General features: G+C 39.0%; 1 protein-coding gene across 2 annotated transcripts in view; it reads left to right on the top strand.

Annotated features, from left to right (window-relative positions):
* pard6b (par-6 partitioning defective 6 homolog beta (C. elegans)) overlaps positions 1 to 19173 on the top strand; it is a 56847-nt gene that overhangs the window by 22177 nt on the left and 15497 nt on the right. The window lies entirely within an intron of this gene.

Here is a 19173-nt window from a genome sequence, read left to right as displayed (position 1 = left end):
TTGCACTTTTTTAATCTGCACCTACACAAGCACTTTGTCATCAAGAGATTAGTTGGGGTCAGCGTGCTGCGCTGCGTGGGGGCGCCGCTCAATTACACGCTCCAGACACGAGCGCCATGCTGGGCCTCAGCTGCTGTCACACACACACACACACTCACACACACGCACGTACACTAACCCATAAAACGGAAGAGTTTCATCACATTCATCACACAGACACAACACAAGTGATGCACGCTTGCAGACGCCCCCTACCCCCACAACACCCCCAACATGTAATTACTGAGAGGCTCAGACGATGCTGCACTGATTGGCTGCTCATCTCCATCCAAGTACATGCTGTGTATGAGCACACAATGTGGATCTACAGTAGCTCACATACCCGCTAAATTTTAAATTAAAGGGGAACATTATCACAATTTCAAAAGGGTTAAAAACAATAAAAATCAGTTCCCAGTCGCTTGTTTTATTTTTCGAAGTTTTTTTTTCAACATTTTACACCTCCCGGAATATCCCTAAAAAAAAGCTTTAAAGTTCTTGATTTTCGCTATTTGCGATGCGACTGTCCATTTCCCTGTGACGTCATACAGGCTGCCAATACAAACAACATGGCAGTTGCCACAGCAAGATATAGCGACATTAGCTCGGATTCAGACTCGGATTTCAGAGGCTTAAGCGATTCAACAGATTACGCATGTATGGAAACAGATGGTCGGAGTATGGAGGCAGATAGCGAAAACGAAATTGAAGCTATTGAGCGAATAGCTATTGACGCTATTCGGCCATAGCATGGGTGTACCTAATGAAGTGGGCCATAGCATGGCTGCCTTATTAGCATCGCCGGTAAAATGTGCGGACCAAATGATCAGGACTTTCGCATCTTGTGACACTGGAGCAACTTAAATCCGTCGATTGGTAAGTGTTTGTTTCGCATTAAATGTGGGTATCTAGTTTCAAATGATTAGCGGAGCATGTTAGCATCGATTAGCTGGCAGTCATGCCGTGACCAAATATGTCTGATTAGCACATAAGTCAACAACATCAACAAAACTCACCTTTGTGATTTCGTTGACTTAATCGTTGCAAATGCATCTGCAGGTTATCCATACATCTCTGTGCCATGTCTGTTTTAGTATCGCCGGTAAAATGTGCAGACACTCAATGGGCGTCTGGCGGCAGATTTCTTGCCAGCGGTGCAACTTGAATCCCTCCCTGTTAGTGTTGTTACACCCTCCGACAACACACCGACGAGGCATGATGTCTCCAAGGTTCCAAAAAATAGTCGAAAAAACTGAAAATAACAGAGCTGAGACCCGGTGTTTGTAATGTGAAAATGAAAATGGCGGGTGTGTTACCTCGGTGACGTCACGTTCTGACGTCATCGCTAAAACACCGATAAACAGAAAGGCGTTTAATTTGCCAAAATTCACCCATTTAGAGTTCGGAAATCGGTTTAAAAAATACATGGTCTTTTTTCTGCTACATCAAGGTATATATTGACGCTTGCATAGGTCTGGTGATAATGTTCCCCTTTAAACATCTTCTCAATAGACAGTCAACTTGGATATACTTTAGGGTAGTCAGCGTACAACTTTTGTAGCAGTGTAGATGTATCCACTGGAAATGTAATCTGAAGCTCCTGGGACCGTGAAGAAGCTCCTTCAGCAACATACTATCACATCTGCAGTGCAGGAAGGAGTGCTGCCCACTAGGGGTGCTCAGAAAATCGATTCACATGCAAATCGCAATTTTTATTTTTTCCGATTGAGGGACAAGCGGTAGAAAAATGGATGAACTGATGGATAAATTGAAATTAAATTAATTTGACTAATAATTAAATTCATTACTAAGACAATCTTAACCATTTTATAGAAAAAAGTAACATTTTGGAGACTTGTGGGACTCGAAGCTAGGTGTGATTTTTGAACGTTTTGTGGACTTTTGCCCACTTTCCCACCTTTTTCTCCCACACTTGTGCATTTTGGACATGTCGGGCATCCCTGGATTAGGGTGGCCAGCTGCCGGACATTTTGCCCCTCCAATCTGCCTCTCTTTGTGTACATTGGCCCTTTTCTGCTGGATCTACCCTCTGTTTTAAGCTGCCTCTTTTTTTTCTTCATAATTATTATTTATGTATATTTTTTAATACATTATTTTGGCTGCAGCTTTGACTTGTACTGTATTGACACACAAAATATTATTATTGTCATTATTATTAATATTATTATTGATACTGTTGCTTTTATTAGTTTTTATTAGTTTTATTAGGTTGTCTTGAAACGAATATTTTGGTACCGGTACCAAAGTGTATTTCGACACTTTTCTAAATAAAGAGGACCCTAAAAAATGTAGTTATTGGCTTTATTTTAATCAAAAATATTCGGGTACATTAAACATCTGTTTCTAATTGCAATCAAAGAAAAATTGTTGTCCTTAAAATAGGGGTGTAACGGTACACAAAAATTTTGTTTCGGTACGTACCTCGGTTTAGAGGTCAAGGTTCGGTTCATTTTTGGTACAGTAAGAAAACAAACAAATATAATTTTTGGGGTTATTTATATACCAAATTTGTAAACAATGGCTTTATCCTTTTAACATTGGTAACACTATAATAATTCTGCCCACGTTAATCCACATTAAACTGCCTCAAATTGTTTCTTCGATTAAATAAAATGACAAAACATTTCTTCTACATATAGAAAGTGCAACTTTAAACAGTTTCAAGTCAACTCATCATGCTTGATTTATTACAGCATTTGGGAAGCCTGTAGTTGACTTTTATTTTGTAAATGTTATATTTTTGTCAACATGTGATAGCAGGGACCCTGCCATTCAAAACTAGGCTGCTACATTACATATAATTAATGTAACTATAGCTGAAAAATAGTACAATAGCAATAGGAGAGACTATTTTTCCTTGAAATCTATGGAGTTCATGTTAGTTCATGTGAAATAACAGACAGACAGGGCTTTGCTGCCCCTAACACACACACACACACACACACACACGCACGCACGCACACACCGCAAAATGAGCTAACGTAACGCTAAAAGCTAATTAGCCTTCACATCACCTCAAGCCAGTGAGCGAGCTGAAGTGCAGTTTAAGTTTCTAAAATGTCAACGGGCTCATAGTGATGTTTGTAATAGTTGTGACTGGAAAGTGTTTTTTATAATTTGGGGAGTGTACGATGTCCGCTGCTAAACACATGTCTGCTCGACAATTAAGCATTTACAACATGCGTTCTGAATACGCACTGCTGATTGGCTGTTACATCGCTCTGAATATTCACTGCTGATTGGCTTTGTATGTAACCAATCAGATGGTTGTGTGGGCGGGACAATGCTGGGTTCTCACTGCTCAGACAGAGGCAGAAAGCAGAGCAGCTTGTTAAGACTTAGAATACAAACTCGTTCGATACACCCTCGTACCGAACCGAAACCCCCGTACCGAAACGGTTCAATACAAATACACGTACCGTTACACCCCTACCTTAAAATGGTGAACACACAAGACAACTTGTCTTTTTAATTAGTAAGTAAGCAAACAAAGGCTCCTAATTAGTCTGCTGACATGCAGTAACTTTGTCCTTTTTTATCCATGATTTTGTTAAAATTTTAAAGGACAAGCTGTAAAAAATTATTAGTAATCTACTGTTTGTATCTGGTTATTTTCTGTTAATGTTTTATCTACACTTCTATTAAAAAGTAATCATTTATTCTTCTGTTTTTTGGATACTTTACATTAGTTTTGGATGATACCACAAATTTAGGTATCGATCCGATACCAAGTAGTTGCAGGGTTATGCATTGGTCATAATTTATGTTCACATGTGTCCAGGGACGGTTTTATGAATATAATATGAATTAAAAAAATAGACATTTTGTGACAATAACAAATATTTGATGACTGCATCTGGCTCTCAGATAAATCTTAGCTGACATTGCTTAACACGATAAGTAATGAATAATTCATCTGGTAATCACAATGTTAAAAATAACGTTCAAAATATAAAACATTCTCATGCATTTTAATCCATCCATCCGTTTCCTACTGCACCTGTTCAAGAAATAACAATGTTATTAAAAATAATTAGACTAATTATACTTTAAAAATCTTGGTTTTACTTAAAAAAGGCATGCATTTAGTTGTATTCAGTGTTAAAAAATATGATACGGCTCTCACAGAAATACATTTTAAAATATTTAGCTTTCATGGCTCTCTCAGCCAAAAAGTTTCCCGACCCCTGCTCTAGTATGTAACTTGTTTAACCTCATCCTCCGGTGATAGTAAAACTTTTTTTTTTGTGTGTCCTAAGTATCTTTACTCAAGATCTTAAAATATGCTGATTTGCCATAATAAAGGTGATTATTAGTTTAAGAGCGTCTTTACACTTTGTATGGAGATACATAATAAGCTGCTTGCCACTGGTAAACTAAACCATATTAGCATTAGCGATTGGCATTAATCAGCAATGATTGATCATATACTTTTTTCATGAACTGATTGGTGGCCGGTCGATGATGTACAGTGCGTGTTTACTGTATTTACAGACATCAAGTCACCAAAGCAGCGCAAACAAATATTGACGAATAACTTTGTGCTACTGCTCTGCATGTGTGGCTAACTTCGGAGGCTTCTTTCGTCAAATATCAAACTGTAGTTTTAGAACAAAAAACGTAGTCAATGTTACGTGGAAGTAGGCCTGGGCAGATATTCGATAAGTCAATTAACCGACAATAAATGAAATATAAGTCGATAATACGCCATGTGCATGCTTTAAGAGCACTTCCACTTTTCATCGGTTTCAGCAGCTGGATGGGTGAATTCTCTTGTACATCATTCAGTGTCCAACTCTGTGTGGCCCACTAGAATCACACAGTGCAACTGATTAGCCCGCGACCAACACATGTATTAGCCAACAACATGGACAAAATGATCACAAAACCTAATTCCACCGTGCCAGTGTGGGAATATTTCATTTTAAAGATGAACTTATCGACATCGAGGAGTCATTTTGCCGAATGTGCGCAAAAACAACAAACCTACACGCCCATTTCAAACACAGCCACCCGACATTCCACACTCACTTTGCGTTTGAACAAGGTGAGCGCCAACGAAACGGTACAAAATAGTGTGCACTCACTGAAATTATGGTAAATACATCGCCAAAGACAGTCTGCCATTTAAAGGCCTACTGAAATGAGATTTTCTTATTTAAACGGGGATAGCAGGTCCATTCTATGTGTCATACTTGATCATTTCGCGATATTGGCATATTTTTGCTGAAAGGATTTAGTAGAGAACATCGACGATAAAGTTGGCAACTTTTGGTGCTGATAAAAAAGCCTTGCCTGTACGGGAAGTAGCAGACGATACGCGCGTGACGTCACGGGTTGTGGAGCTCCTCACATCTGAACATTGTTTACAATCATGGCCACCAGCAGCGAAAGCGATTTGGAACGAGAAAGCGACGATTTCCCCATGAATTTGAGCGAGGTTGAAAGATTCGTGGATGAGGAAAGTGAGAGTGAAGGACCTGAACAAAAAAGACTATACAGTGGGAGTGATTCAGATGTTATCAGACAAATTTACTAGGATAATTCTAGAAAATCCCTTATCTGCTTATTGTGTTACTAGTGTTTTAGTGAGATTATATGGTCGTACCTGTACAACCTGAAGGTCGGCCCCGCACCTTTCTTCAGCACCAGTCGACGTGTGGGTGGCGATGCCCATCTCTGCCCTTCACAAGGGACCCTCTTCGAAACACGATCTTTCGAAATGATCGCTGCATAATACACCGTACTTTGTGTGTGTGACGTCACGGGTTGTGGAGCTCCTCACATCTGAACATTTTTTACAATCATGGCCACCAGCAGCGAAAGCGATTTGGAACGAGAAAGCGACGATTTCCCCATGAATTTAAGCGAGGTTGAAAGATTCGTGGATGAGGAAAGTGAGAGTGAAGGACCAGAACAAAAAGGACTATACAGTGGGAGTGATTCAGATGTTATCAGACAAATTTACTACGATAATTCTAGAAAATCCCTTATCTGCTTATTGTGTTACTAGTGATTTAGTGAGATTATATGGTCGTACCTGTACAACCTGAAGGTCGGCCCCGCACCTTTCTTCAGCACCAGTCGACGGGTGGGTAGCGATGCCCATCTCTGCCCTTCACAAGGGACCCTCTTCAAAACACGATCTTTCGAAATGATCGCTGCATAATACACCGTACTTTGTGTGTGTGGTCCAATCCAACCGTGTTCGCTTGACCGCTCTGTTCCATAGTAAAGCTTCACCGTCATCTTTCGGGAATGTAAACAATGAAACACCGGCTGTGTTTGTGTTGCAACAGCCGGCCGCAATCCACCGCTTCACACCTACAGCTTTCTTCTTTGACGTCTCCATTGTTCATTGAACAAATTGCAAAAGATTCAGCAACGCAGATGTCCAGAATACTGTGGAATTTTGCGATGAATTCAGACAACTTAATAGCTGGGCACGATGCTGGAACAAAATGTCCTCGACAATCCGTGACGTCACGCGCACGCGTCATCATACCGAGACGTTTCAGCAGGATATTTTGGCGCGAAATTTAAAATTGCAATTTAGTCAACTAAAAAGGCCGTATTGGCATGTGTTGCAATGTTTATATTTCATCATTGATATATAAACAATCAGACTGCATGGTCGCTAGTAATGGGTTTCAGTAGGCCTTTTAATACTGTTGAAAAACTAGCATTTCTAACTTCAGACATTTTATGTTATGTTGGTGTTTCCTCACACGGAATCTTCCAGACTTGCATTTTTTTCATATAACCTGTTAATACATCTGCTTTTACTGTAGTGTTTACTAGAGATGTCCGATAATGGCTTTTTTGCCAATATCTGATATTGTCCAACTCTTGATTACCGATTTCGATATCAACCGATACCGATATATACAGTCGTGAAATTAACACATCATTATGCCTTATTTTGTTGTGATGCCCCGTTGGATGCATTATACAATGTAACAAAATAAATCAACTTAAGTTATGGAAACAAAATGCCAACATGGCACTGCCATATTTATTATTGAAGTCACAAAGTGCATTATTTTTTTTTAACATGCCTCAAAACAGCAGCATGGAATTTGGGACATTTTCTCCGTGAGAGAACATGAGGAGGTTGAGGTGGGTGGGGTAGGGGCTAGCGGGGCGTGTATATTGTAGCGTCCCTGGAGAGTTAGTGCTGCAAGGTGTTCTGGGTATTTGTTCTGTTGTGTTACGGTGCGGATGTTCTCCCGAAATGTTTGTCATTCTTGTTTAGTGTGGGTTCACAGTGTGGCGCATGTTTGTAACAGTGTTAAAGTTGTTTGTACGGCCACCCTTAGTGCGACCTGTATGGCTGTTGACCAAGTGTGTGTGTGTGTGTGTGTGTGTGTGTGTGTGTGTGTGTGTGTGTGTATAAAGCCGTACATATTATGTGACTGGGCAGACACACAAATGAAGTGCTTTTTAAGGTTTATTGGCGCTATGTACTTCTCCCTACGGCTGTGTACACCGTGGCGTTTTAAAAAGTCCTAAATATTACTTTTTGATACCGATATTTTCAGATTTTACATTTTAAACCATTTATCGGCCGATATCGACGGTCCGATATTATCGGACATCCCTAGTGTTTACATCGTTACTCTGCTCTTTTGTTTAAAAAAAGGTCTTAACTTGATAGTCAGGTAATGTACAACTCTACCTCTACCTCTACCTCTGCCTCTGCCTGTGTGTGTGTGTGTGTGTGAAGCCGTAGATATTTTGTGACTGGGCAGGCACGCAAAGGAAGTTCCTTTTAAAGGGGAACATTATCACCAAACCTATGCAAGCGTCAATATATACCTTGATGTTGCAGAAAAAAGACAGTGAATTTTTTTTAACCGATTTCCGAACTCTAAATGGGTGAATTTTGGCAAATTAAACGCCTTTCTGTTTATCAGTCTTTTAGCGATGACGTCAGAACGTGACGTCACCGAGGTAACACACCCGCCATATTCATTTTCACATTACAAACACCGGGTCTCAGCTCTGTTATTTTCTGTTTTTTCGACTATTTTTTGGAACCTTGGAGACATCATGCCTCGTCGGTGTGTTGTCGGAGGGTGTAACAACACTAACAGGGAGGGATTCAAGTTGCACCATTGGCAAGAAATCTGCCGCCAGACCCCCATTGAATGTACCAAAGTGTCTTCACATTTGACCGGCGATGCTAAGACAGACATGGCAAAAAGATGTATGGATAACCTGCAGATGCATTTGCAACGATTAAGTCAACGAAATCACAAAGGTGAGTTTTGTTGATGTTGTTGACTTATGTGCTAATCGGACACATTTGGTCACGGCATGACTGCCAGCTAATCGATGCTAACATGCTATTTACGCCAACTGTACGTACATTTGAAACTATATACCCGCATTTAATGCGAAACAAACACTTACCAATCGACGGATTTAAGTTGCTCCAGTGTCACAAGATGCGAAAGTCCTGATCGTTTGGTCCGCACATTTTACCAGCGATGCTAATAAGGCAGCCATGCTATGGGCCACTTCATTAGGTACACCCACGCTATGGCCGAATAGCGTCAATAGCTATTCGCTCAATAGCTTCAATTTCTTCTTCAATTTCGTTTTTGCTATCCGCCTCCATACTCCGAGCATCTGTTTCAATACATGCGTAATCTGTTGAATCGCTTAAGCCGCTGAAATCCGAGTTTGAATCCGAGCTAATGTCGCTATATCTTGCTGTGGTAACCGCCATGTTGTTTGTATTGGCAGCACTGTATGACGTCACAGGGAAATGGATAGTGGTTTCGAAGATAGCGAAAATAAGGCACTTTAAAGCTTTATTTAGGGATATTCTGGGACCGGTAAAATTTTGAAAAAAACTTCAAAAAATACAACAAGCCACTGGGAACTGATTTTTATTGTTTTTAACCCTTTTGAAATTGTGATAATGTTCCCCTTTAAGGTTTATTGGCGCTATGTACTTCTCCCTACAGCAGCGTTTTAAAAAGTCATAAATTTTACTTTTTGAAACCGATACCGATATTTTCCGATTTTTACATTTTAAAGCATTTATCGGCCGATTTGGTTGATTTTTATTCAAGTGCAAAATGCAAAATTTTGCTAACAGACAAAATGTATTTTATTGTTTGATTTAACTTAGAGATTTAAAAGTTTACATTTCAATTACAATGTTAAAATATATAAGTTTACATTTCAATTACAATGTTAAAATATACAAGAAAAATGTTTATTGTATTTTAAAAGAATACACATGCATTAATATGTATTATTACATCAGTCGTTTAATTTGATCTCAAAAAGATAATGGCAAGAAGATCGTTTATCGGCAAATTGTAGATCAATATATCGTCCAGAAAAAATGTATTGGCCCAATTCTACGTGGAATACACCAGGAGAGTGATGTTCACATGTCACCTGGTAGGCGAAGTGCTCCTTTCCTGTGTTGCCAAATCTTACAAAAAAGTAATTGTTGGTGGCCCAAGTTGATTCATGGCGGTTCTGCACAGTGGCGTACACGTCATGAGGGGGACTTGAAATGCAGCTTAAACTTTGAGCCTGTGACTGCTTATGAGGTGCTTAGATGGGCCAAGGACCTTTTTTATTGCACAAGAGTGGACCTTTGGACAAGTCTGACAGCAGTCTGCCATATTTGCCGTGCTTTTTAATACATCCGGTGCAGGGGAAGGATTTTTGCATGTGTTGTTTTAGGTTATATTTAGAAATGCTTTTGGCTATATTTAGATTGATTCAGTGTTGCTTTGTGTTTTGTTTTTGCTCACTCACTGTGTTGGTAAAAGCAATCAAGTAGCAAAATATACCTTGATATCTACCCTCCAACCCCCCCCCCCCCGCCATTGTGAACAATGAGTCGGTGACGATGGAGGAGTCTATTGTTTACTTGTTGTCATGGCAACACTGGCAAGGGCCACGTTTAGAACTGCTGGAGTATTCCTGGTGTAAAATTACTGTATTTGTCTGGTGTTTTGTTTGAGATGTTGAGTCAGCATTACATAAGCAGGTGTGACCTAAATAGTTTAATCTTTGATCAATTTCCAAATGTTGGCATTCACGAGTAAACCTTTTGAATTTAAGTTGTATATTCCAGAACAACCCGTTCATTTTCCGAAAAGGTGTGTGTTTGCCTTGCCGTCCGTCCTTGAATGGCTCACCTGTAATGTAGAGAGCTAGGAAAGGTATGTTTGCTTATCCCAGCTGCCTTGCTAATCACTAACCAGTGAGTCATCAATTTGAGACGTACAGTATGCCCGGCACGTCCGCTGCTCTCTGTCAAATGAATAGAAGTTACAGTATGATGCAAAGTTGCTCTTTTTTTTCTCTACTTTTTGACAATAAAATTATTTCAATTCAGGATAGAAACAATAAAAGTAAAGCAGGATACATTTAAGGAATTGAATATTCTATTGATAAATTTGTTCAATTATTCAAGTTATTGGATAAAATGTCTTATAGCCTCATTTAGGGCTGGGCGATATGGCCTTTTATTGATATCTCAATATTTTTAGGCCATGTCACGATACACAATGTTTATCTCGGTATTTTGCCTTAGCCTTGAAATAACACTTGATGCATATAATCACAGCAGTATGATGATTCTTTGGCTACATTAAAACATTCTTGTTCATACTGCATTAATATACACTAATTTTAAACTTTCATGCAAAGAGGGAAATAACAAGTCAATTTACCAAAAGTGTATTTATTAAACAGTTATTAAGCAGTGGCACAAATATTCATGTCATTTCAAAACCGAAAGTGCAAGATTGTTAGACATTTTAAAAAAGTGCACTTTTGTGCATGATGTCAGATAACATATCAAAACACTCAATTAAAGTGCACTTTTTGTACAGAACGACACTACAATACTTTAAAGCAAACAGCGCAGTTTTGTGCATGATGTCACACATATTTCAAAAACGGTCAGATAAAAATTAGCTGCATAATTAACACAGGGGTGAATTGTGAATTGTGAATTATATTTATATAGCGCTTTTCTCTAGTGACTCCAAACGCTTTACATAGTGAAACCCAATATCTAATTTTTACATTTAAACCAGTGTGGGTGGCACTGAGAGCAGGTGGGTAAAGTGTCTTGCCCAAGGACACAACGGCAGTGACTAGGATGGCTGAAGCGGGGATCGAACCTGCAACCCTCAAGTTGCTGGCACGGCCGCTCTACCAACCGAGCTATACCGCCCCCATTAGTGCATGTGTCTCACAATACGAAGGTCCTGAGTTTTCCGGGCTCGGGATCTTTCTGTGTGGAGTTTGCATGTTCTCCCCGTGACTGTATGGGTTTCTGGCTTCCTCCCACAGCCAAAAACATGCACCTGGGGATAGGTTGATTGGCAACACTACTGTGTGAATGTGAGTGTGAATGTTGTCTATCTGTGTTGGCCCTGTGATGAGGTGGCGACTTGTCCAGGGTGTACACTGCCTTCCGCCTGAATGCAGCTGAGATAGGCTCCAGCGACCCCAAAAGGGACAACAAGCGGTAAAAAATGGATGGATGTCCTTCACTATGTGGTAAGTTCCTGCGAACGTTATCTCCTTCTGTTTTTGACTCTTTTTTTTTTCATACGGTGTTGATCTGGAACTGGAAGACGCCAGGCTCAATTGGGTCAGTGCTGGTTGCTTCGGCATTTTGTTGTGCGTGGCACCGACCGAGATGTTGACATGCGGAGTTTTAAGCACTCATTTTCAAGTTATGGGACAAATTAGTAGCGCTGCTACTTTTTGTAGAAACCCTTTTGCCGCATACTTTATATATTACGGTTGTCTGTTCAACATCTTCCTGCTTGAAGCCAAACCACCGCCAGACGATGGACTCCGTGCTGTTTTTCTTGTGAAGTAATTCTCCCTCCATTTATTACCAGATTCGCACTTTCCCTCCCTCGTATTACCACTAGCATCACCTGCCACAACTAACGTTATCCATTCCGCTACCTCTCTGCTCGGCGAGGGTGTATGACTATGTAGTATGTGACGTATGTAAGAAGGTGCGCTTGTTTTTCTCTGTGAGAAGGAGAGACAAGGCACAGTAAGAAAAGCCTGTAGTGTAATGCCACAGCTAAAAACAACTGCGTGAGAACGTATACTGGAATAGTCATTTTTTACATCGCACAGAGACAAAGTATACTTGATATATCGACCTAGCCCAGCGTTTCTCAAAGTGTGGGGCGGGCCCCACTGGTGGGGAATAGAGACATGACAGGTGGGGCGCAAGGGAATTTCACTCGATTTTTTTATTATATTCTTAGATTTTTTTTTTTTTTTACTATGCTTTCATTTTCTATACACACTGTAAATCATTTTGTGGTTCTGTCTGTGAAATCCGTTATATAAATGAATGTAAATTACCTATTTTTCCTGTAGGCTTTAAATTTGTAGGTAGGAGCGAAAGTTTGAAAGACATAGCAACAGCAACTAATGGAGGCTGGGCTAAGCGGAACAAACTTTCGCGTGGATGGTTAGTAGGCTAATGTGTGGACCACAATTACACAAAATGGATATATTTGTGACTCGCACCTTAAAGGTCAGAGCCAACGCCTGCAGAGAAACAAAAATCTGGCATCCGTGTGAGATAGGCTTTTCAGCTGTTGCTTAACTCAAAACGAAGTACAGGTCTCAGCTGAACATTGAGCATGACTTAGGAGTGGCAGTTTCAAGCCTGCAACCCCGATTTGAAAAGCTGTGCAGTGCAAACCAGGCTCATTGCAGCCACTAATGCTGGAGTACTGTAAAACTCATGTTCACTTGCCCTGTCTTGCCAAATGCATAGCTCCTCCTTATTTTTATTTTTTTTTGCAAAGATTGCAAAGTGGCACTTTTATTTTCTTTATTATTGAACTTGATGCAAGTTATAACACTTTTTTTGATTTATTATTGAACTTGATGCAAGTTATATCACTTTTATTTGATTTATTATTAAACTTGATGCAAGTTATAACACTTTTTTTGATTTAATATTTAACTTGATGCAAGTTATAACACTTTTATTTTCTTTATTATTGAACTTGATGCAAGTTATAACACTTTTATTTGATTTATTATTTAACTTGATGCAAGTTATAACACTTTTATTTTCTTTATTATTGAACTTGATGCAAGTTATAACACTTTTATTTTCTTTATTATTGAACTTGATGCAAGTTATAACACTTTTATTTGATTTATTATTAAACTTGATGCAAGTTATAACACTTTTTGATTTATTATTTAACTTGATGCAAGTTATAACACTTTTATTTGATTTATTATTTAACTTGATGCAAGTTATAACACTTTTATTTTCTTTATTATTGAACTTGATGCAAGTTATAACACTTTTATTTTCTTTATTATTGAACTTGATGCAAGTTATAACACTTTTATTTGATTTATTATTAAACTTGATGCAAGTTATAACACTTTTTGATTTTTTATTTAACTTAATGCAAGTTATAACACTTTTATTTTCTTTATTATTGAACTTGATGCAAGTTATAACACTTTTATTTGATTTATTATTAAACTTGATGCAAGTTATAACACTTTTTTTGATTTATTATTTAACTTGATGCAAGTTATAACACTTATTTTCTTTATTATTGAACTTGATGCAAGTTATAACACTTTTATTTTCTTTATTATTGAACTTGATGCAAGTTATAACACTTTTATTTGATTTATTATTTAACTTGATGCAAGTTATAACACTTTTTTTGATTTATTATTTAACTAGATGCAAGTTATAACACTTTTATTTTCTTTATTATTGAACTTGATGCAAGTTATATCACTTTTATTTGATTTATTATTAAACTTGATGCAAGTTATAACACTTTTTTTGATTTATTATTTAACTTGATGCAAGTTATAACACTTATTTTCTTTATTATTGAACTTGATGCAAGTTATAACACTTTTATTTGATTTATTATTAAACTTGATGCAAGTTATAACACTTTTTTTGATTTATTATTTAACTTGATGCAAGTTATAACACTTATTTTCTTTATTATTGAACTTGATGCAAGTTATAACACTTTTATTTGATTTATTATTAAACTTGATGCAAGTTATAACACTTTTTTTGATTTATTATTTAACTTGATGCAAGTTATAACACTTTTGTTTTATTTATTATTGAACTTGATGCAAGTTATTTTATTAGGGCCCGCATGGCCCATTGCCAAAGGACCCATTGAATTTTGTGCGTTTTATTATTCTTTATTATTATTATTATTATTCCGCCGCCTCTTTGAACTGTAATTTGACCCCCTTACCATGCTTCAAAACTCACCAAATTTCACACACTCATCAGAACTGGCGAAAATTGCCATCTAATTAAAAAACCAAACCCCAAAAATCAAAAATGCGCTCTAGTTTATTATTGAACTTGATGAAAGTTATACCACAGCTGCACAGTTATTTTATTTTTTATTGAACTTGATGTTATCTTATGTTATTGAGTTTGAATATATACAATTTGATGTTACTTGATGTTCAATAAATTTGAAAATGTTAAGCATTATCGTTCTGTTGGGGCGATGGGGGCAGGTGGGGCTAGAAAACTCCCCCTTGTCCAAAGTGGGGGATGACAAAAAAAGTTTGAGAACCACTGCCCTAGCCTCAATGCGTATTTTAGGGAAAATAGTTGGTTTCTTTTTTCTTATAAATGCACATAATCAACATTGACAATACACCTGTAACATGAGAGCATCAATATATAACTACCGTATTGTCCGGACCATAGGGCGCACAAGATTATAAGGCGCACTGCTGATGAGCGGGTCTAGTCCGACACTAAAATTGGCCCTAGTGTGTGAATGTGAGTGTAAATGTTGTCTGTGTTGTGTTGGCCCTGCGATGAGGTGGTGACTTGTCCAGGGTGTATCCCGCCTTCCGCCTGAATAAGTGGTAGAAATGGATGGATGGACAAAAGGGATATAGGGTGCATTAAAGGTGTCATTATTTTTTTTTTTTTCTAAATGTAAAACACTTCTTTGTGGTCTACATAACATGTAATGGTGGTTCTTTGGTTAACATTTTGCTTAGATGTTTTACGGATCGCCTTCAAGCCGCTTTCTGGCAGTTGCTTCAGGATGCGCCGTTTTGTGGGCGGTGTTATTGACATGGCTCACCTTCCACAGCGTCTTCTTCCCGTCATCTTTGTTGTAGCGGTGTAGCGTGCAAGGACGGGAGTGGAAGACGTGTCAAAAGATGGAGTCAAGTGTTTTAAGGACATTCAGACATTACTTCAATCAATAACAGAGCAGCATCTCCTCATCCAGAAACAACACCAGAAATGTTTCCCGTGAGAAACTGTCCGACCGGAACTCTAATCTTTAAAAATCCTTGGGCGAACAATGTAAACTCACACCGGTATGTTTTAGTGCTTTCATGGCGAGTTTACCGACATATATATATATATATATATATATATATATAAGTAAGAACTTTGCACTACTTTATATTAGAAATGGCAACAGTGGTCAGTTGGCACGGATGCGCACAATTTTTCAGTATTTATGCAGATCCCAAATACATATCAGCTGGTACCAGAAGGTAAGAAAAGTTGCTTTTGCATAATATTGCGAAACAAAACGCCAAATAATGTCTTACCTTATACACACACCATCATGATACTCCTGTTTGATGCGCCGACAATCCTTCAAGCGGTGCAGCTTCACAGCTCACCAAAGTCGTACTAAAACATTTTGATTTTTGCTGTACTACGTATGACTGCTTCTCAGGGATATAGGGCGCATTAAAGGTGTCATTTTTTTTCTAAATGTAAAACACTTCCTTGTGGTCTACATAACATGTAATGGTGGTTCTTTGGTCAAAATTTTACTTAGATGTTTCACAGATCGTCTTCAAGCCGCTTTCTGGCAGTCGCTTCAGGCTGCGCCGTTTTGTGGGCGGTGTTATTGACATGGCTCACCTTCCACAGCGTCTTCTTCCCGTCATCTTTGTTGTAGCGGTGTAGCGTGCAAGGACGGGAGTGGAAGACGTGTCAAAAGATGGAGTTAAGTGTTTTAAGGACATTCAGACATTACTTCAATCAATAACAGAGCAGCATCTCCTCATCCAGAAACAACACCAGAAATGTTTCTCGTGAGAAACTGTCCGACCGGAACTCTAATCATTAAAAATCCTTGGGCGAACAATGTAAACTCACACCGGTATGTTTTACTGCTTTCATGGCGAGTTTACCGACATATATATATATATAAGTAAGAACTTTACACTACTTTATATTAGAAATGCCAACAGTGGTCTGTTGGCACGGATGCGCACAATTTTTCAGGATTTATGCAGATCCCAAATACATATCAGCCTGTACCAGAAGGTAAAAAAAGTTGCTTTTGCATAATATTGCGAAACAAAACGCCAGATAATGTATTACCTTATACACACACCATCATGATACTCCTGTTTGATGCGCCGACAATCCTTCAAGCGGTGCAGCTTCACAGCTCACAAAGTCGTACTAAAACATTTTGATTTTTGCTGTACTACGTATGACTGCTTCTAAGGGATATAGGGCGCATTAAAGGTGTCATTTTTTTTCTAAATGTAAAACACTTCCTTGTGGTCTACATAACATGTAATGGTGGTTCTTTGGTCAAAATTTTGCTTAGATGTTTTACAGATCGTCTTCAAGTCGCTTTCTGACAGTCGCGTCAGGATGCGCCGTTTTGTGGGCGGTCTTGTTTACGTGGCTCACCTTCGACAGCGTCTTTTACCCATCATCTTAGTTGCAGCGGTGTAGCGTGCAAGGACGGGAGTGGAAGATGTGTCAAAAGATGGAGTTAACTGTTTTAATGACATTCAGACTTGAATTCAGTCAATAACGGAGCAGCATCGCTTCATCTGTAAACGACGACACCGGAAATGTTTCCCTTGGGTGAATAAACTAAACTCACTAAACAAGTATGTTTTAGTGCTTTCATGGCGAGTTTACCGACAGATATAAGTAAGAAATTTACACTACTATATATTAGAAATGGCAACAGCGGAGGATCAATGTCCCATCACAAGAAGATAGAGAAAAAGAAGACTTATCGACTATGGCGTCGGCTCGGACACGCACAATTTTTCAGGATTTATGCAGATCCCAAATACAGATCAGCAGGTACCAGAATGTAAAAAAGGTTGCTTTTGTAAAACATTGCGAAACAAAACGCCGGATAATGTCTTACCTTACACACACACCATAATAATACTCCTATGTTTGATGCGACGACAATCCTTCAAGCGGTGCGGCTTCACAGTTCACCAAAGTCGTACTAAAACATTTAGATTTTTGCTGTACTACGTATGACTGCTTCTACCATGCTATATGTATGATGGCTGGTAAAATACTGTAGTGTAGCAGGCATGTGTGGGGGACAATCATACTGCATGTTGTGCCTAATAGGAGTGATGCAAGGGAGAATAAAGATGATTAAAGAGTTGATGTGTGAGGCATTGTTGGGTAAGGAGTAATTAGAGCACTGAAAGGAGGAGGAGGAGTCTAATGTAATTCTGAGAGGAATTCAGCCGCAGAGAGAGGAGGATAGCGGGAATAGTATTAGTGAAGGAGGAATGCAGAGTGAGGCCCAAGCTGGCCGGAGAGGAAAGAGGAGTGCGCGGGGGGTGGGGGTACATTTTTTGTGGAATGTGTCCAGTCTCTGATCAGCTCTCTATTGGAAAGATTTGGACGGAACAGCAGGTCAAACTGGACCCAAGTACACAGCCTGGCTGGACCAAAAGGCGGGTACTTGTGGACCAAAAAGGAAGCTCAGACCAAACCTTTTTAATACCCGAGCCCTTCCTCTTAAAACCTGTCTCCAGTTCATTTTCGGTACAGTAAGAAAACAACAAAATATAAATTGTTTGGTTATTTATCAAGAAGGAAGCTGCGTTCATGTAAGATTGATGACTAAAATTGATGACAGGAAGCAGCCTTATGGTCTCATTAAGGATTTAGTAGGAACTCAATCATCAAACACGCTTTGTCCGGCTGGCCTCCGTCTAGTTTCTGCTACCTTATCCACAGCCTTAAGGTGCTTTTTATCATCCAGTACCAGGAATAGCAAAGCCATGGGAATGTACCGATACTCCTTTTCAGCGTTTATCACCTCCTCCTCCGCATGCATTACACTTTCCGTCTCTCTTTGGTCAGCGTTTGTTCCTTCTCTCTCACGTCTTTTTGCACGAGCTCTGCTTTTTTCTCGCCTGCACAATCTCAAACTGCCAAACACACACACACACACACACACACGTATCAGTGTGTGTCAGGAACACGTCGGCACAGAGTGTGGTGGTGAGAGTTCGAGCTTGTCATCAACAAACCCGAGTGTTTCCAGAACAGCACAACCTTAGTCTTGTTGTCTTTGACTGTTTTTCTTTGTCTCCTTTTCCTTGTTAGGTGGCTCTGACTAACACACACACACACACACACTGTACTTAACGTAAGCAGGTGATCACTGCATTGCATTATATTACTATTACATGTCGTAATATTATGGGCCTGCTGCGAAGCAAAGAGCTTGTTCACGTGCTAGCATTTTAGTATGTTTAAACCTGAAATTCCTGGATTTGGATACTTCGTGAATTTGGCGTCATCTTGCGAGTATTCTAAATATTCCCATGCAATGTTGTTGTGCTAGCATATAGGCTATTTTTAGGTTTAAACCTAAATATGGAGTAGGATATCGACCAAGGATATATTAGGGGCGGCATAGCTCGGTTGGTAGAGTGGCCGTGCCAGCATCTTGAGGGTTGCAGGTTCGATTCCCGCTTCCGCCATCCTAGTCACTGCCGTTGTGTCCTTGGGCAAGACACTTTACCCACCTGCTCTCAGTGCCACTCACACTGGTTTAAATGTAACTTAGATATTGGGTTTTACTATGTAAAGCGCTTTGAGTCACTCGAGAAAAGCGCTATATAAATATAATTCACTTCACTTCACTAGGATGCTAGCATTTTAGTTTTTTTTTTTTTTTTTGTATCTAAAAATCATGGATTTGGATACTTTGTGCCATCTTGTACTGACCAGGATGTTAGTATGTTAACATTTCATATTAGCATTATAGCTATGTTTAAACCTAAAAATCATGG

This window comes from Nerophis ophidion, linkage group LG06, assembly GCF_033978795.1.
Source record: "Nerophis ophidion isolate RoL-2023_Sa linkage group LG06, RoL_Noph_v1.0, whole genome shotgun sequence".
NCBI lineage: Eukaryota > Metazoa > Chordata > Actinopteri > Syngnathiformes > Syngnathidae > Nerophis > Nerophis ophidion.
This window is presented reverse-complemented; position numbering and strand designations above follow the sequence as displayed.